This window comes from Camellia sinensis, chromosome 7 (assembly GCF_055761805.1).
Source record: "Camellia sinensis isolate YWXY chromosome 7, ASM5576180v1, whole genome shotgun sequence".
Taxonomy (NCBI): Eukaryota; Viridiplantae; Streptophyta; class Magnoliopsida; order Ericales; family Theaceae; genus Camellia; species Camellia sinensis.
In genome coordinates this window covers 198,375,523-198,397,390 of record NC_138967.1, presented here as the reverse complement: position 1 = coordinate 198,397,390, position 21,868 = coordinate 198,375,523, and positions in this window count along the sequence as shown.

Below are 21,868 nucleotides of genomic sequence, written 5' to 3'. Positions count from 1 at the left end.
GTGCTAAATTCAACTTGAAAGCATTATACTGACAAATGTTAGCAAGTTCCGGAAACATTGTGCCTTTGGACTTTCCTACATACTTTACCTGGGAACAATCAGATTTGGTTAATTTTATCCTTTCATTGATGTTAGCCAAAGACCAAATTGCAACCAATTCACCATGACTTCACAATGTGAAAATCTAGACTTACATATTGACAGTACAAGCTTCCTTAGAGTACAAACTTGATTAAACAAATGTATGATCTTGTTAAGTCACCCACTTCTCTCAAAACAAACATATGTTTTAAGGAATTCATTGGACAAAATCTGTTTTCAAGTGGAGTTTGTGTCAGTTTCCTCTACTGCTATTAGAGTTCGCATCTTCTCTCTTCTTCACAACAAAATTCAAACACACCATCATCAGAAACAAAGACCGCCAAGCTCGAATGCCTCGCCGGAGTCTCAGCAAATGTTTCTGGGGTTCCGGTGTACCTCCTATTGGCAGCAGCGGTAGAGTTGATAATCAACTCCTTTGCTCAAAGCAAGCAATTGCATGGCTTCGAAAGAGCGAGAATTGCGAACGAAGCATGTGGCTCGTAAGCCCTAGACGAAAGACAACAATGAAGGTGGGTGGGTTTATAGATCCATGAAATCAGGTTGAGAGATCTAGAAAGTACAGAGAAAAAACAAAAAAAAAAGGAAGAGAAAGAGATTGGAAGGTTCTGCTAGAGAGAGAAGAATCAGGCAATGAGGTTTTGAGGAAGAGGATCAAACCCAGTCAAATTTCTCTGATATATGTTTAGGGACCTTAGACATCAAAAAATAATTTTGTGGATCTCTTCCATTATGAAAAGTGGGAGAGGGACCTTAGACCAATTTTCCCAATTAAATTTTATTAGAGGATTTTATAATTAATTTTAAACCTAAAATAAATTATGATAAAAGTCTTTAATTTAGAGTTAAGATTTATTGTTAAAAAAAGTAATAATAATAATAGGGAATAAATTATTAAGTACATTTTGATCTAATAGTTATATTTAATTTTATTGATGAAAAGATTTTTAAAAAAAAAAAACAGAATAAAATATAAAAAAGAAACATGGGAGTAGATGTTTGTGAGGAAGCTTAGGGTTTTATGTCTACTATATCAAATCATAGGTCTCCGTAACCAAGAGCGAGGCGAAGAAGTTTGTGGCAAACAACAAGGAGAGATAGGAATTCTGCGTAATCAATACTGTGTGGGTAAGTAAATTGTTTATTCGCACTTTTATTATTTTTTTGATCTTCCATAGTTGAGTTCGTGAAACCGCATGGTTTAATCATTTAGGTATTTATTAATTTATGGGCTGGTGTGAAGGAAAATTTTAGTATATCAAACCTGGGTTCTAGGAAATAATGATGGAAGAACAGGTGTTGTGTGGTTGGATGAGTCTCATTTTGGAAGAGACGTGGCATATCTTTTGTGTGTTGTGTTGTTAGGGCACTGGTGCTCCTATTTGGTATTGTTACTAAAGGTCTAGATATAATGTCTAATGTTCAAACATTCATGTATAAAGAATGGATATTATTCTTGGTAAGAAAAAAATTTTGTACAGAATCATAGATTTTAAAAATCAAGAAACAATATCAAACGGATGAATTTTGAACTGAAATTTTTACAGTAGATTGATTACATATTGAATTTCATATCTGAATTTTCTCATAATTTTTTAGAGTCAAAATCCATATAAACTGATGCATTCAAATCTGTCCAGAAAACGGGTTTAAAACAGTAAGTTCGGAAGCATCGTTCTCTTTGGGTATAGATCTAAAAATTATCAAATTAGTGTCATTAGAACCAGTTACGAGTCTAGTTTCGTACATTTTTTTCCTTGCGTTGATTGCTCATGTATACTAAGAGAACCATTAATTTCTTTAAAGTGTTGCAGAAAACAACCTGTTTAGATATAATTAATTGTAGATAATTATTTTGATAAGAAAATCAAGTAAAACCAATTGGGTTTGAAACTTAGGATATATTAGTTGATATCTGGAGGGTTTTGGAATTTTTTGAACAGTGTGGAGTGGGTTTTGTTATTTTCAAAGTTAGCGAATAGATTGGAAAAACTTGTTTAAAACTCTGTTTTATCTTAAAGTTACTTTTAATTAAGTTTCGATTTGAACCCATGTCTTGGGTGATTTTAGACCTTGAAGAACATGAGCTTAGGTAATATTTAAGAGTAACGGTGAGTTGGGTTGAGCCGTGTTAGTGTACTTTAGTTTGAGGTTACTTAGTTTCTATTCTTTAGTATTTTTAAATTAGTAGTGACGTGTAGTTTTCATACTTGGTTCAAGGCACTAGTTGGACTTTTATACTTTATTCGAGGATTACATTATTCCATTTCTAGGTGAGTAGTTTCATGCTACATATTTTTATAAATGTTCCCCTACCCTGAACTGTTGGAAAATTAAATTGTTATTTCAGGACTAAACTGTTTTGATAAATTATTATATTATCAATGGAATCAAATTATTTCTGAAACATGTGTGAACTTGACATACTATAAACTATTTGTTTTGGTCTCATGTTTATAATGGTGAACTACCATATTTTGTGAAACTAATGTTTATTGATTATTGAGACCATATGTATATTTTAGTCCAGGAAAATTATTCCACTGTGTGTAGTGACTCCGGCCATTAGGGAATAGATTCGGGTTGGGCCGTGATAACTCTAGTGCTCAACGATTGTAAGGAAAAGACCTAGGTTAGACTAAGTGACCTTCAATCGGATCGTCTTAGAGAAAAGGCCCAGGTTGCCACCCTGAGGATGACTCTTAATTCGATATTAGATCCAACGGAGCTTATAGCCTTGAGAACTGTGTGGCACGTTACTTGTTATTTTTTGGTACCCAGAAAATTATTGGTGTTCATGTTGTAATCTGTTTTAAGTGAAAAATGTCATTTATCATGTTCTTGAGAGACATGAGTATTTTAACTATTGAACTGCGGAACCTTCTTTTTGAAATAGATTCGCTTTTGCTAAACTGTATGCCAATCTAGTTTCTGTGATATATGTCTTATTTTGGAATTGATTCCTGTTTTCAAAACTGTATATACTATCCATGTTGCCACTCACTGAGCTATCAGCTGACTTAATTGTTTACCATTTCCAGGTGTTAGAAGGACTTAGAGTGGACTCATGGCATAGCAGAGACTCGATTACATGAATCTCTAGGACATTCATTTATTTTAGAGTGTTATTTCAAGTTTGTACATATTTATTTTTATTTTTATTTTTATTGGGGTTCATTTAGGATTATTTTGAGATATGGGCTGTTTATATCCCATAAGTTTGGATGGTTTGGATTACGGTTGGTTTTACCGTTTATAATTGTGGCATGTCACTGGATTGAGTTTTGGTTATTTATTACTAGCCTATCACCCGTGCTATGCACGGGATAATTATAGATATTTATATTTGTTTTAGATTTTTTTTAATATATAAATTATGTCTTTTAAGATTTTTTATAAAAATAATTTAACAATCTTATTACTAACCATAGTGTATGGGAGAAGTTGAAAAGGGTACTGCAGTAACTATACACGAATTGTATCTATAATTATTTGTATGAGGGGATTTTAAATGCTGATTAGTGGATTTTGACCAAATCAATAAATGTAGGCATATGGAAAGACATGTGGATTGAAAAAATTTAATAAATGCTGATCAGAGGATTTTGACCAAATCAATAAATGTTAAGTTTTTTTTTTAAATAAAAAATAAAAAATTTAGAAAATTCAGATTGGGATATTGAAGCTCCCACAGGCCTTGGGGGTTAAAAACCCCCTTTTGCTTAATATATAGTATAGAAGTATAGATATAGATATAGATATAGATATAGATAGATAGATTGTAAAGAAAAATCATTAAAATAGTAAATAAAAGATTAAATTACATTAAAAAAAAGAATCCTTGAACAAACTACAATCACATCACATTTTTCCCATAATAAAAAAAAACAAATGAAAAAAAGAATCATTGACTAACTACAATCACATTAAAAAAAAGAACCATTGAACTAACTACAATCACATTTTTTTCTTTGTGAGTGTTTATGTTTATCTAACTTTAATCAGATTAAAAAAAAATTAAAATAGTAAATAAAAAGATTAAATAACATTAAAAAAAAACATTGAACTAACTGCAATAATCATATTAAAAAAAGAGCCATTGAACAAACTACAATCACATCACATTTTTCCCATAATAAAATAAATAAATGAAAAAAAAAAAGAACTATTAAACTAACTATAATCACATTAAAAAAAAAAAGAATCATTCAACTAATTATAATCACATTTTTCTCTTTGTGAGTATTTATATTTATCTAACTTCAATCATATTAAAAAATCAAAAATAAAATTAAAATAATAAATAAAAAGATTAAAAAAAATTTAAAAAAAAAACCATTGAACTAACTACAACAATCATATTAAAAAAAAAAGAGTCATTGAACAAATTACAATCACATCACATTTTTCACATAATAAAATAAATAAATGAAAAAAAAACTATTAACTAACTGCAATCACATTAAAAAAAAAAAAAAAGAATCATTCAACTAATTATAATCACATTTTTCTCTTTGTGAGGGTTCATGCTTATCTAACTTCAATCAAATTAAAAAATCAAATTATAATTTTTTATTCGCTAGACAAATTACAAATATTTTTATGCGCTATCTAACTACAATATTAAAACAGTAAACAAAAGGAAAAGTCAAGAAGGATAAAACAAAAAAGAAGACTTACTGTTTGCATACGTGGTCATTGAAGTTGAAAGTGTAGAAGTGAGAAGTCAAGAAAGAGAGAACAAAAAGGAAACTCACTGTTTGCAATAGGTATGTGACAAGTTACAAAGAGTGTGCGTATTGGAGAAGTTAAAAAGACTTGGAAGAATTTAATAAATGCTAAGTTTTAAAAAAAAATCAAAAAAATTAAAAAATTAAAGTTAAGATATTGGAACTCCCACAAAACTTGTGGGTTAGAGATAGATATAAATAAATAGATAGATATAGGTATAGATATTTATATTTGTTTTAATTTTTTTTTAATATACAAATGATTTATTTTGGAAAAGGTACTGCAGTAATTATGAGAGAAGTCAAAAAGTCATGTGGATTGAGAGAAGTTATTAAATGTTGAGGTTAATTTTTTTTTAAAAAAAAAAACAAAAAATTAAAAAATTAGGATTGACATATTGAAGCTCCCACAGGCCTTGGGGTTAAAAACCCCCTTTTGCTTAATATATAGTATAGATTGGACTATTGTTTAGTTGTTCAATGTGATTATGGATTCATGTTTAGGCTTACGTATGCCTTGGGCTAAGGCCCTGTGGCCATGGCCAGTCATACTCGGGTTTGGGGTGTGACAGATGTCCCATGTCTTAGGGGACTTAAATAACCATTGACTCCTGTTTGGCCACTTTGTGGTCCTTTGTTTGTCATGGATCCATTAACCCCTGTTCTGATGGTCACTCCGGTGACCCCTATTCTGTTCTGTACCGTGGTTATAGTTATTTACGTAATTTATGTTTTATATGTCAAATGATTTCTGTATTATATATTCTATATTTTAATATCAAGCTTTGTTTAGCCTCATAATTATCCATGGTGAATTTTATGCCCTTATGCTCTTAATATAATATTTCTCACTCTGTCATGTGCTTATAGTTGTTTACCACTTTCAAGTGACATGTCAGGGCCAGCATGTGGGGTAGGCATAAAGTACTTTATAGACATAGTTCAGCTCTGACAATATAATTAAATAACAGCTCCAATGATTATTTTAGTACCATCACTTAAATATTTTTCCGCTCGCATTTAGTAAGTGTTTAAAGATTTGGCAAGAGGTAATTTCAGTTACTGGCCATCACAATACTTAATTCTTGGGTACGGGGAGCGGGTCATGACATATTAAAAGTAGGGTGGCAATCACAACTGATATGTGGACTGCTAGTAATCAAAAGAAAGAATTCATGGAGGTCACCACGCACTTTATTGATGATTCATGGACATTGTAAAGTCGCATTTTGAGGTAAATTTGCATTGAGTTTATAAATTTGCAAATCATTTAAAAGTTCTATCTTATTTGGTTCAATTTGCATATTATTAATACTTGTTCATTAATATTATATTTTAGGTTTATTTATATTCCATGTCCACACACAAAAGAAGTTCTTTGTGATACTTTGCTTGCATGTATAATGGATTGAAATATTGATAGAAAAATCTCTATTTTTACTGTTGATAATTGCTCCACAAATGATGCCATGATTACCATGTTGATGGATAAGTTGAGTAATACATCGATTTTGTTGGGTGGTAGTTTGTTTCATATGTGTTGTTGTACACATATTTTGAATTTGATTGTGAAAGATGGAATGGATGTCATACGAGTGAGTGTGGAAAAAATTTGAGAGAGTATAGTTTATTGGACAGTAACACCAAAAAGACAAGAAAAATTTGAAGAAACAGTCAATCAATTGCGTAATCCACATACTAAGAAATTAGGACTTGATTGTGCAATTAGATGAAATTCAACCTACTTGATGCTTCAGACTGCCTTATTATATAAGGATGTCTTTTCTCGGTTGAAAAATAGAGAGCCCCAATATAAGACTGTGCCAAGTGAGGAAGAATGAGAGTTTGCTAGAGAGATTAGTGGGAGGTTTAAGATATTTTTTTTCCTATCACAGAGTTATTTTCTGGTATTAAGTATCACACAGCCAATGTTTGTTTCCCAGCACATTGTCTCAATGGCTCTCTTATGAAATTGAAGTGATTAAAATAATGGCATTTAAAATGGTGGAAAAATTTAATAAATATTAGTTAGTTATATGTGACGACCCTACCACGTACAGTAATTAGCACTTAATTAATTGAGGAGATTTGAATTTTAATTGTCAATTATTCCAATTTAATCCGAGATTTATGAAAACTATGGAGACTGGTTCGTATATGATTCGATTAAAGATTTATTTTTTTGGAATTAGAAATTAAAGGTCCAAATGGCTTAAGGAAGTGAAATTAAGAAGTTGAATCAATTTAATTTTAATTACGGACCCATTTGGGAGTTTAATTAAATATTCGTTTCAGTTTAATAAAATTGAGATTCGATTAATTAGGTTCGAATTGGAGTTAATTAAGTTAATTAAATTATGAGGATTGAGAATTTATTTTGGAATTAGAAATTGAAAGTCTAAATGGCTCAAGATAGTACAAATGGTAAATTGAATTATTTTAATTGGAGTTAATTGAGTTATGAGAATTAAAGATTAAGATCATTATGGTATTCAATTGAGTGTGTAATTTATTGGCGAAGATTTTGGAGTTTGATCTGAAATTGAAACTCTTAATAATTTATGAAACTAAAATTGGGGAAGGAAATAAGCTTAATTTAATATTTGGAGCATTGTGGGAGTTTGATTAAAAATTTGATTCGAATTGATAAATTTAATTTAATTAATTAGGCTCTATTGGAGGTCAAATTAGACTAATTAAATTATATGAGATTCGTGATTAGGTATGATTAATTTAATTGTATGTCAATCAAGATTCATTAAGATTAAGTATTGCTTAATTAAATTAATCTTAATCATAAATTGAATAGTATAATGGTTTAAAATTTTGAGAGTGCATGTGGGTGTGGGTGTGGGTGTACTGAAAACAAATGTGTGTGTGCAGAGAAATCTGTGTGTGTGTGTGTGTGTGTGTGTGTGTGTGTGTGTGTGTGTGTGTGTGTGTGTGTGTGAGAGAGAGAGAGAGTGTTGTGTTGGGAGCCTTAGATCATGTGCACATGTGCATGTGATGGCAACAAGTATAGGTGTGTGTGTATATTTGTTTCCTTTGTGCTGGAGCACTCTTGAGAGAGAGAGAGAGAGAGAGAGAGAGAGAGAGAGAGAGAGAGAGTTTTGCTGGGACAAAGAAACAAAAGAGGAGAAGAAAAATTGAAAGAGGAGCTCAAGTTATTGAGGAAGAAGAAGAACTAGAAAATTTAAGGTATGGCATTTATGTTTAATTTGTGTAGAATCCTTAGATTACACTTACAATTAAAGATGAAATTGAAATCAAAATAATATGATTTAAAATAATTAGCAAAAAGATAAAGAAAATTAAGGCAAGTTCATGTTTATGGAAACTAATTATTTCAAGTTTGATTTTTATAATCTTGCATGAAATTAAGTTCCATTGTTACATGCATGAGGGAATTTTGTGAGTATTTGAGTCCATATTTACATGCATCTAAGATTTTAAAGAAATTGAGCCATTCAAATTCATATTTTGAAGAGAAAAGGGAATGTTTTATGAAAGTCAAGATTATGGAAATTTGGAATTAATCTTAAAGTTAGATAAAGTTTTGATTTTATAAATAGATTTTTAATCCATGCATGTAATGTAATTTAAGATTTTATTTAAATTAAACATATTTTAGAACATCTATAATCATGAATTAAGTTGAGGTTACAAATTAAGTTAAGTTTAAAATTATGAAAATAAGTTGGAAAATAATTAGTTTGAGACTTTAATTCATGTTTAAAAGACTTATGAGTTTGAATTTGGAGTTTGATATGAAGAAAAATTATAAGAATATAAAATTAGTAATTTTGATGTCAATTCCATACATGTGAATGATTTTCTAAGGAGTTTATAACTTTAATTCATGTTTTTGAAGGAAAATAGAAAGAGCTTGAAATCAATTTTATGTAATTAAAAATAAAAAATAAAAAATAAAAAAGAAGAAGAAGAAAATGAGAAATTGGAGCTATGTTCAATTTATGGAGATCAATTTAGAAATCAACCACTTTGGTTTTGAAATTGAGCTTGATATGAAGAAAATAAATTAAATCTAAATTTGGACAATTGGAGCATGATTTTGAATAAATGATTTCTAATTAAGAGTGTTTATTAAATTATACAATGGTTCTCCATATTTTTGTACCAAAAATACAAAGTTTTGAGGCTTTGAATATTAAATTTGAACTTCAATTACAATTCTGGAAATTTCAGAATTCACACTGTCTGCTCGAGCGAGGGAAATCTCACTCGAGCGTGATAATCGAGATCCTATAAGTTTTGCAAAATTTTACAGTCCGCTCGAGCGGAGACCCTATTTTCAACAATTTTTAACTAACTCTTTTAAATGCATATTTGCATCCTCTTGGCATTCTAAATATTCTTAGGCACCAATTAGACTCACATAGTCATGGAATAAACTGGAAACACATAAAAAGAGTTGAATTGAAATGAAAGGAATATTGAATGGTGCTTTTATTGTGTTTTTGGTATGTGATTTATATAAGTGGGCATCTGAGGCCTTATATCGACTTAACCAACTGTGAGTAATAACCCTATAAAGTTATGTTTGACTTTAATTATTTTCTGATGATATGAAATGATCAATTTTCTGAAATGCTACGTTTTGTATAAATGAATGATTGTCCAAATTTCCTTTGAAACGTAATTGTGGTATCCTTAGCAGAGGCCCTCGCCCAGAGGACATAATACTGTGGCTTATGGTCATGAGGCCCTAGCCCGGGGGATAATACCATGGCCCAAGCCCTCGCCCGAGGGAAACAATATCGTGGCCGATATATGAGATATGTTACCCGGTACCGGAGGTTCCAATATGGAACTTGATATGCTTGACCAAAGAGATATGTTTATGCTAATGGATGTACCACACATGATTTGAATATGAATAAGACTATGACTCTGTTTTTGCTACCTGATTATGATTCTGATTTGCTATGAGATTTGAAATTTATTCTGGATATCATTTATCAAAATCTTTACTCTGTTATTATTCACTGGGCTCCAGCTCACTGTATTAATTATGTATGTAGGTGATCTGGCACGTGACCAGGCCTAGAGCTTCTGCCTGGACTTTGTTTTGTCAGCCAACCTATATGTTTCTCGTAGAGGTTCCGAAATGTCAAGTGATTATGGTTATGTGCATAACGTTCAAGTTTTGATTTCTTGTTTTTGCTTATTTTGTATTTAGGGCCAAGTCCCTTTCTGTCTAGTCTTTATATGTATATGATGATGTGTAAATGTATGTATATAAAGTTTAAAATTTTCATGTCTCATATAAGTCTGCATAGTTCAATGGATGTTGTATAATTGTTATTTGCTTCTGCAGCCCCTAATTATATGTTATTCTGTTAAGAGGCCTTTGGTAATCCAAGAATTACTGGCCGGTTACGACGCTAAACCTATAGAGGTGGGTTTGGGTCGTGACATTATACATGGGGTTATTAGAGTTGCAGTTGTACTTGATCCTAGGTATAAGATGAGTGTATTGGAGTTTTATTTTGAAAAACTTTATGAAGACAAAAATGAAGATGAAGTTCATAGGGTTCGTCAGATTTGTTATGATTTGTTACAAGAGTATCAGCACCGAGTTGGTATGGAGACCGATATTGTTGGTGACTCTTATATTCACCCAGAAATTGTTACAGAGACCTTTTCAGAGTATGATATGTTTATTAGTAGTAAGAGAAGTAAAAAAATGAAGAATGTAAGATCAGAGTTGGACCATTATCCAGAAGATAATGTTTTGCCAAGAACTTTAGGTTTTGATGTTTTGAATTAATGGAAAGCCAATGGACCAAAGTATCCGACCTTACAGGCAATAGCTAGGGATATTTTAGCTATTCTTGTATCTACTGTTGCTTCTGAGTCAGCATTTAGTACTAGTGGAAGGTTGGTGAGTCCACATCGTAGTAGACTTCATCCAAACACATTAGAAGCATTAATGTGTGCACAAGTTAGTTGTGAGGTGCAAAGATGAAAGGTACTCATATTATTATTATTTCATCCAATCTACATATTATTATTCCACCTTTATATTACCATGGAATAATTTCAATACTGAATTTATATTCTTTACTTTTTAGGAAATTCAACATTGGAATCGGTGGACTATGCGACTATATATGATGATGATGAGATCGACTTGGATGAGTTGTGTGCCACTTTTGTGTTAGTTGTCATGTTTTTTGTTTTAATTGTTAACATTTTTTACATCTTATTATTAGTATTGATTATTTGTTTTTTTCCTTTTGTTATTTAGCAGGAATTCAAGTTGAAGGAGATGATGAAAGTTGTGATGTGGTTATATAAGTATTAGACAAACAATGTCGGTTTTTTTTTTTTTTTTTTTGTCCACAATGGATTTGGTTTTTTATATTGTAATGGATTTGTTTTTTTTATTTTTTGGGTAGGCTGTCCCTTGCGGGCTGTGCTTGGGACTCATTATTCTTTTTGCAACTTGCTTAATTTTCATTTGTGTGGGCTGTTAGATGGAATATGCTATTTGAATATGTTGAAATATGTTGACAGATATGCTATTGACAAATTGCCATCCCTATTGGTAGATATGCTATTTAAATATGTTGAAAAAATGTTGACAGATTATTTGAATATGTTGAAACTATGTTGACAGATATGCTATTGAGTGGAACTTGAATATGCTATTTGAATATCTTTTGTGTGGAAAATATGTTGACAAATATGTTTGAATAGGATGTTTACAGATCAAAAAAATATGTTGACAATTTTTAAAGATGGACCGGATATAGATTTTTTTATTTGAAAATATGTTGACAAATATGTTTGAATAAGATGTTTATAAGTTTTTTTTTTTTTTAAAAAAATCTGATATGCTATTGTAATTTGGGGATTTTTCGGGGTCGGGGATACCCGATCCCCGATTGGGGGCTGGCGGGGAGGGGGGGCGATGGGCTCTTCATTGGGGATCCGGGGCGGGGACGGGGACGGGAATTTATCAATTTCGAGGGCGGGGAGTGTAGTCCCCAGTCTTGCTCCGCCCCGTTGCCATTCCAATATGCCTCCGCCAAGGGCTTAGTTTGGGAGGACCGTGGAACGAAAAACTCATCTTGTTTATTTTGTTTTTCATTCATTTTGTTCAAACCTCGGACTTTATTTGTATTGAGCTTAAGACTCACTTTTGTCATACCCAAGCAGTGACTTGGGAAAGATGTAAGCCATCAAGACATATGACTATCTGTGTAGTTTTCATTTCTTATTATCATCACGTGAATGTATATCAAACTCTGATTAATGAAAGCATGTCGTTTCAATTATACTTCCTTTTATGAGATGGGTTTATCGTATTTATTTTAGGGCGTTTCATTGATATAATAGAATTCATGATTTTTGAGAAATTTAATTAATACAAATGAGGATTTGATTTCAAGTTGAGAATATATATATATATATATATATTTTACAATTTTGAAAGAAATTATTTTTATGAGTCTTTTATATAGGATCATACACAGTGGCAAAAAATTTCATCAATCACAAAGAAATTTGTTTGTATTTGAATTTCAATTGTTAAATTTTTTTACACATAAAATATTAATGCTCAAAATCAATTTTTTATTTTAAAAATAAATCCCGTGCATCGCACGAGTTACCTACTAGTTACACTTTTATAATACAATAGAACTAAAATTATCAAAATAGACAAATAATTTAACCAAAATTAATATATATATATATATATAAGTATTTAAATAACATTTTTATTGAAGGATAGCGCTACTATTATTAAAATAAATAATTAAAATCAAACATTGATTTTTATTTTAAAAAATTAATTTTTTATAACACAAATTTTACCATCAAATATATATATTTTTTTTAAAATAACATGCGCATTGCACAGATCAATTACTAATTTTGTTAAAATAATATGTCTATATATTATTTTCTCTATCGCCGACAATTCTTTTGAGACATAACTATTATTGGACAATTTTCACTGTATTTGAAAAATAAATTATGTTTATATACTTAACAACAAACAATAGAAATAAAGGAAATGTGGGAGAATGTTTGATTACAAAAATCAAACTAGAAAATAAAAGAAATAAATAAAACCAGATTTTTATTTTGTTACAAAAAAAATTAAAATCTGATATATATAAATAAAATAATAAACCAGAAAATAAATTAACAACTTATTTGATTAATTTCTTGAACAAATTTTCGGATCAAGTCCAGTATTTAACACTGTGTCCTTAAGACAGATTCGTCCTCATCACGGTGCTTTCAGAATGTGGACGTTTATCTCCCAAGATAAAATGATCAATCAACGAAAAATTGCAACACTACAAATTTTTCGTACAACGAACACACTTAGTGTATACACTCGTTCTAATAGAAAATTAATGAAATTAATGTAGCAAAATGCAAAGATGAATTGCAGCAGACAAGAACGAAAATTGGAATGAATATCCAAATGAGGGACTGCCTTTATATACGAAATTTCATGGCTGTAAGGTTTGAATTAAACAGGTGCAAAATCTGTTTGAATAAGTATGATACCTGTTCGGTTTGAATGAACAGATATAAATCCGTTGGGTTCAAATTTTGAACAAATAAAAATCGTATTTGCACATATTTGAATCTGTTCGGGTGGGGAAAAAAAACGAAGCCCATTTTGAAATTAATTTTCGAAATTCAAATTCTAAAAAATTAGAATTTAATTTTAGAAAATAAAATTCAAATGTTTTTTGCCCAAAAAGATATGTATTGGGCTGGACAAGCCCAACCCAACCACACACCCGCGCCCAAGCCCAGCCCAGTCCGCCCGACCGACCGACCGACCGGACGGATGGACGGCGGTGGCAGCGCGCTCGTGTGTGTGTTTATTTTGGGTCCAATGGGTCTAGCCCACTTTGTCCATAACCTCTCTCTCTACAAAACTTGGGTGCCCCTTAAGGCCTACCCCAAGTTCCAACTCCAAGCCTTATAAACCCACTCAAAGTTTCCTACCAAATCAATGTGGGACAAGCCATTATTCAAACCTTAAGGAATTTTCACCAAAAACTCCATTTCCATGGAGCTCACTTTGGCTTCAATTTCCCATTGAGCAACCAAATATACTACGTGAATCACAACGCAGCATAGAACGTGTTACCACTTTGGCGCACGGGTCCCACCTAAAAATTAGACAAAAGTTTTAAAAAAATTCTATTTTTTCCAGGCTTTTTCAAAACCATTTCTAACAATCCCCCACATGAATGGAATTTGATGACAACAGAAATGCAACAATATGCAGAATTTGTCGAAAGAGTATAAATCGAAAATATCTTACATCAGGATAGGTAGCTTTCGGCCTTAAACCTTCCCTAGTGATAACCTATCGGACTTACTAGCTAACCAATGAACGTAATGCCTTGAATTGTTCAGCCGTTTGTGTAAGCCAAGACAATAGATTTCACACAAAATATCTTCTGACACATTGTGGTTCTCACGGTTATGTTTATTTTGGCCTTGAACGCTCCTGGTTGTTCATGAGTGCTTCTAGAGAATTTAGCCTCTTTATTCACATAGAACCGACCCCAGTTCGACACTCATATAGGTGATTCTTATTGTGAATATCTCCTATACTCGTCTTGATTTTATGCCTAAATCAAGATATAAGTAATCATTAAAAGTAAAGCTTATCCTTAAACCCCTACATACAACATATGTTGCAGATATCACTCTCACCATAGAAATGGGTAGGGAATTTTAATCCCTTAGCGACTTTTGGCGAGCCACACATAACTTAGTTGTCCCTTTGAACTTAGTTCTTCAGATCTCCAGTCATATAAGTAGGGTTACCATTATGATGACTCTAATGTAAAAGGCTTTAATCCCATTCCCTTCGATGAACTATACACTGGCTTTTTTGTCAAACATTTTGTTAACGGATTCGCAATATTCTCTTTAGATTTTATATAATCTATTGAGATTATTCTATTTTAGAGCAATTGCCTTACGATATTATGTCGACGACGAATATGTCGTGACTTACCATTATACATATGATTCTGTGCCCTGCCTATTACAGATTGACTATCACAATGAATGCAAATAGCTGGCACAGGTTTTGGCCACATTGGAATATCTTCTAAGAAGTGACGAAGCCATTCTGCTTCTTCTCCTGCTTTGTCTAAAGCAATAAATTCCGATTCCAATGTGGATCGTGCGATGCATGTTTGTTTTGTGGATTTCCACGAAACAACAATGCCTCCCAGAGTAAAGACATATCCACTAGTGGATTTTGAATCTTTAGCATCTGATATCCAGTTGGCATCACAATAACCTTTGAGTACTGCTGGATATCGACTAAAGTTCAAACCATGATCACGGGTAAATCTTAGATTTCTAAGAACCCGAATGATCATTTTCCAATGGTCTTCTCTAGGGTTACTAGTATGCCTACTCAATTTACTGACAGCATGAGCTATATTAGGATGAGTACAATTCATTAGGTACATTAGGCTTCCAATAATTTGTGAGTATTTTAACTGAGACACCACATCACCTTTATTTTTCGATAAATAAAAACTGATGTCTACAGGTGTTCTAACTACATTCATATCATCCTTGATAAATTTACCAAGAATTTTCTCAATATAATGTGATTGAGACAGTACATATCCGTCAGATATTTTAGTAATTTTCATTTCTAATATAATATCTGCAACCCCCATATCTTCCATATCAAATCTTCTATTCAGTATTTGCTTAGTTGATTTGATTATTTTTTGACTGTTTCCCATGATAGGCATGTCATCCACATAAAGATAAACAATGACATATCCTTGTTCATTATTTTTAACATAGACGCACTTGTCACATTTGTTTATCTTAAACCCATTAGTAAGCATAACATGATCAAATTTTTCATGCCATTACTTAGGTGCTTGTTTTAATCCATAAAGAGAATTTATAAGCCGCCAAACTTTCTTTTCTTGCCCGGGTACTACAAGCCCTTCGAGTTGCTCCATATAGATCTCTTCATTTAGATCACCATTTAAGAAAGCTGTTTTAACATCCATTTGATGTATCTCTAAATTATACAACGCTGCTATGGCAATAAGCATGCAAATGGATGTTATTCTTGTCACAGGGGAATATGTGTCAAAATAGTCCAGACCTTCCTTTTGTCTGTAACCTTTTACTACAAATCTTGCTTTATACTTGTCTATTGAATCATCTGTTTTCATTTTTCTCTTGAATATCCATTTATATCCAAAAGGTTTAGAACCTGGTGGAAGATCTACCAATTCCCAAGTATGATTTTGCATAATGGATTCAATTTCATAATTAACAGCCTCTTTCCACAAAGGTGCTTCAGAGCCTGTCATTACTTTCTTGAAGCTTTGAGGTTCATTTTCTAATAGGTATGTCAGAAAATCTAGACCAAAGGATTTTGATGTTCTTACTCTGTTACTTCGTCTTGGTTCATCATCAGTTAAATCCTGTTGGTGGAGACTATTACTAGTCTCTTGTGTTTGATTGTTATTAATCTCTTGACTTTGTGTACAATTGTAAGTTCTTTTCTGTGAACTTAATTCCTGTCCTTTCTTGTAAGGAAAGACATGTTCAAAAAATTACAACATTCCTTGACTTTATAATAGTGTTCACATTTATATCAAGTATTTCTGATTTATAAGTCAGAAATCGATATGCACTACTATTCTGAACATAACCAATAAACACATAATCCACTGTTTTTGGTCCTATCTTTGTCTTTTTCGGAACAGGAACTTCAACTTTTGCCAAACACCCCCACACTTTTAAGTATTTATAGGAAGGTGGTCGACATTTTCATAGTTCATAAGAAGTGCTATTCGATTTCTTGTGGGGTATTTTGTTAAGAACATAATTAGCAGACAACATTGCTTCTCCTTACAAATTCTGCGGTAAGCCCGAACTTAGTAACATGCATTCATTATTTCTTTAAGGGTTCTATTCTTCCTTTCAGCAATTTCATTTTGCTGTGGAGAATAGGGTGCTGTAGTTTGGTGAATAATGTCATGTTGTGCACAAAATTCATTTAATGGTGCATCATATTTACCACCTCTATTACTTCTTACCATTTTAATGGTTTTACCAAGTTGATTTTCAACTTCAGTTTTGTAGAGTTTAAACATTTCTAAGGCGTCATCTTTACTTCTAAGTAAGTATACATAACAATATCTTATACAATCATCGATAAATGTTATGAAATACTTTTTGCCTCCTCTAGTTTGAACAAATTTAAGATCACATACATCAGTATGAATTAATTCTAGATGTTCAGTTTTTCTTTCAACCGATTTAAATAGAGCCTTAGTTAGTTTCATTTCTATACAAATCTCACATTTGTGATTATGATCAATTTCAAACTTTGGTATATAATCCAAACCAATTAATTTTCACAAAGCATCAAAATTCACATGTCCTAATCTACCACACCATAAATTCGACTAAAAAATATAAGCAAAAGATGTGTTATTCTTATTAATAGCAAGTTTTAGTACAACCATCATTACATTCAATTTAAAAAGACCATCACTCATGTATCCCTTACCAACATACATACCACTCTTTGATAATACAAATTTATCAGACTCAAATACAAACCTAAAACCATTTTTACTTAACAAAGAGCTAGAAACTAAATTCTTCTGGATGTCTAGTACATGCAGCACGTTGTTGAGGGTAAGTTCTTTTCTTGATGTCATCTTCAAGATCATTTTTCCTTGTCTAGCCACAGTAAAAGTAGAAGAATTTTCTATAAAAAGTTGTTCACCATTTGCAACCTCATTGTAAGTTGTGAACATTTTCTTCTTCACACATATGTGACGAGTTGCCCCAGTGTCAACCCACCATTCCTTTGGATTTCTAACCAAATTAGCCTCAAACACCATAGCAGAGAGATTGATGTCATTTACCCCATCAGAGATGTAATCTAATTCTGTCACATTGGCTTGATTAGTGGTCTTCCTGCTTGTACTTCCGCGATCCTTCTTAGGGCGGCGGCAATTAGAAGCTCGATATCCAGTCTTGCCACAGTTATAGCATTTTCCTTTGAACTTCTTATTGCCATTGTTGTCGCCTTGTTTAGGATCATCTCCAGTAAACTTCCTCTTTTTGTTATGTGGTTTGTGCACTTGTTCAACCATATTAGCGTTAAACTCAATGGGATTTTTACAATTCCTCTTTTTATCCTTTCGGTTATCTTCCTTAATTTTCAATCTTACAATCAATTTATTCATGGTCATCTCATTGCGTTTATGTTTTAAATAATTTTTGAAATCTTTCCAAACCGGTGGTAACTTTTCCACTAAAGCAGCAACTTGGAAAGACTCGCTAAGAGACATACCTTCAGCATGAATATCATGCAAAATTATTTAAAAATTTTGAACTTGAAAAATTACCGTTTGGGAGTCTACCATAATAAAGTCTAGAAATTTACAGACAACAAATTTCTTCATGCCGGGTCTTGTATTTTTTCTCTAAAGAATCCCATAATTTTTTTTGTTGTTTTCAGGGGGTTGTAAACATTATACAGCATGTTGTCAAGGCCATTGAGGGTGTAGTTTCTGCACAGGAAATCAGAATGCTTCCAAGCGTCTACAATGGCAACAACTTACCGATTACTTTCATCCTCTCTAAGTACTGGAGCCTCTTCACGGAGAAACAGGGCCAAATTTAAAGTTGTAAGATAGAATAGTATTTTCTGCTGCCATCGCTTAAACTCAGCGCCATTAAATTTTTTCAATTTTTCTCTATGATTTATCGGAACTTGAACATGGTTCTAGATAGGGACCAGAGTCGTTGCAACGATCGGATTTGGAGTACTACTTTTAGCACCCACAATATTTGATTACAAAAATCAGAAAAAACCAAAACAAAAATTAATTTTCTAGTTACTAAAATTAGAAAATAAATTATAACACAAAATAATTTTATTTTCCTTGCTACTAAAACTTGAAAAATAAAATACCACAATAATTTTCTGTAACACAAATTAATATTCTGCAATTGTTAATGACACCAATATATTACTACTAGTTGTCAAAGAAAAAAACAGTATATTACTACTATTTGTCAAACAATATATTACCACTATTTGTATTTTCCAACCAAAATATCACTTTGTGAAAACACAGAAAATTAAATACAATGAAGACACCAAAAAATTTCTATCTTAAGATTGTTGGACAATCTTCACTGTATTTAAAAAATAAATTATGTTTATGTACTTAATGACAAATAAAAGAAATAAAGGAAATGAGGGAGAATGTTTGATTATAAAAATCAAACTAGAAAATAAAATAAATAAATAAAACCAGATTTTTATTTTGTTACAAAAACAAAATCAAAATCAAAATATAATATAAATAAATTAACAACTTACTCGATTAATTTCTTGAATAAATTTTCTGATCAAGTCTAGTGTTTAACACTATGTCCTTAAGACAGATTTGTCCTCTTCGCGGTGCTTTCAGAATGTAGACGTCTATCTCCCAGGATAAAATGTTCAATCAACGAAAAATTGCAGCACTACAAATTTTTTGTACAACAAAAACACTTTTTTTTTTTATCGGCAAAGAAAAATCTTTATTGATGAAAGTATGCAAAAAGATACAGAATATCAATAAAGAGGAGCTTGGAGCTAACTGAAGCTCCAAGCGCCAGTTGGTGAGAGACCAACAAACAACACAAAAGAAACAGAAATGAAAGAGCAACCACAGCTAACAAAATAGCAGCCCAACTAAGCTTCACCCAACCACGAACACACTTAGTGTATACATTCTTTCTCATAGAAAATTAATAGAATTAATGCAGCAAAATGCAGAGATGAATTGCAGCAAACAAGAACGAAAATTGGAATGAATATTCAAATGAGGGACTACCTTTATATAGAAAATTTCATGGCTATAAGGTTCGAATTAAACAGGTGCAAAACCTGTTTGAACAGGTATGATACATGTTCGGTTTGAATGAACATATATAAATTTGTTGGGTTCAAATTTTGAACAAATAAAAACCATATTTGCACATATTTGAATCTGTTTGGGTAAGGGGAAAAAAACGAAGCCCATTTTGAAATTAATTTTCGAAATTCAAATTCCAAAAAATTAGAATTTAATTTTAAAAAATAAAATTCAAATGTTTTTAGCCTAAAAAGATAGGTATTGGGCCGGACAAGCCCAACCCAACCACACACCCGCGCCGAAGCCCAGCCCAGCCCGGCCGACCAACCGGACGGACGGACGGCGCGTGTGTGTTTATTTTGGGTCCAATGGATTTAGCTCATAACCTCCATTTCTACAAAACTTGGGTGCCCCTTAGGACCTACCCCAAGTTCCAACTCCAATCCTTATAAACTCACTCAAAGTAGGACAAGCCATTATTCAAACCTTAAGGAATTTTTACCAAAAACTTCATTCCCATATAGCTCACTTTTGCTTCAATTTTCCATTCACCCGATAATAGTTTTGAGCAACCAAATATACCACGTGAATCACAACAGGACATAGAACGCGTTACCACTTAGACCCGCCAATTTTGACGCACAGAATCCACCTAAAAATTAAACCAAAGTTTAAAAAAAATTCTATTTTTTTTCAAATTTTTTCAAAACCATTTCTAACAAACTTTAAGCATATACATGACATATGGAATAACTACTCGATAACTTTCTTTCTTTGTTTTTTTTCCTCACCTTTTGTCATCCGGTAAAATGGTAGTAAGTTAATAAAATTTATTATAATGATCTTAAGGATACTTCTATTAGGTTGATCCTAAAATCTTACCTTATTGATACCTAAATATATCGTCATGATCAATTGCTCGAAATCAAGAGGTTGAAGAATAGAAAATATCAACCACTTGACAATTAAATTGAGAGTTTACAATTTAAATTAATTAGTACCACAATTATGCATGTGTGCTCTTGTCACTGTAATTTGGCGTTAAAAGTCCAAAAAAATCACAAATATTGACAAGTGTATATATATCGTGTTGTGGGGGACCACTCAATTCGTTTTCAATTAAAATTAATTAGTACCACAATTATGCATTTGGTGTGGTCTTGTTGTCACTATAATTAGGTATTAAAAGTCCAAAATCATAAACATTGACTAGTGTATATATATATCGTGTCGTGGGTGGACCACTCAGTAGGAATAGACGGAACATTTGCCTTGCAAATTGGCAACTATATATAGGCTTCGTTTGGCAAAATAATTTGGGATTAAATTAACTATTAAATAATAAAATAAGTTAAAAAATTAATAAAATAAAATATTATATTCAAATCATAATTATTTTATTTTTAAAAAAAATTAAAAAAATCAATCCAAACAAAATTTTTAATCTCAAGTTAAAATAGTTAAAAAATAAAAAATTAATTATCAAACGACGACAGATAGATAATAATTTTTATATGATTAGAGATAGAAAGCAATAAAATATATTTATAGAGTACTATAATTAAATTGTGAGTCTATCACTAACAAAACCATCAATATGCTTTTGAAAAATATTTGGGAGCTCTAAAATATGAGCTCAGAAAGAGCTTTAGAGGTGAGTTCCATCTATTGATGTGATGTTTTGACTTCAGTTATTTTATTTTATTTTTTTCGAATTTTCATATTATTAGAATTCAATTAGAGTTTCAAAATTAAGGGGTTGTATTGGATCATTGTTGCTTTTTTAACCAAGTCATTCCAACTTCATTGATGTTTGATTAATTAAAAATTTATTTAATATTAAGGCATAAAGTAATCAAATTAAGATTAGATATATTTAAAAATTAGTTAAAATTTTAAAATAAATTTGAATAATTTATTAATTGATTCAATAAACTTATATAGATTAAACTACTACTTGAACTGAACTTATATTTAGCCCTTGTTTGGCAAGTGACTTTTTTGAGGTTGGTGGTTTTTTTAATTACAAAAAGATAAAATAAATTAAAAAGTTAATAATACTAAATGTTACATTTAAATTAGGGCAAATTACATATACCCCTCGAGGTT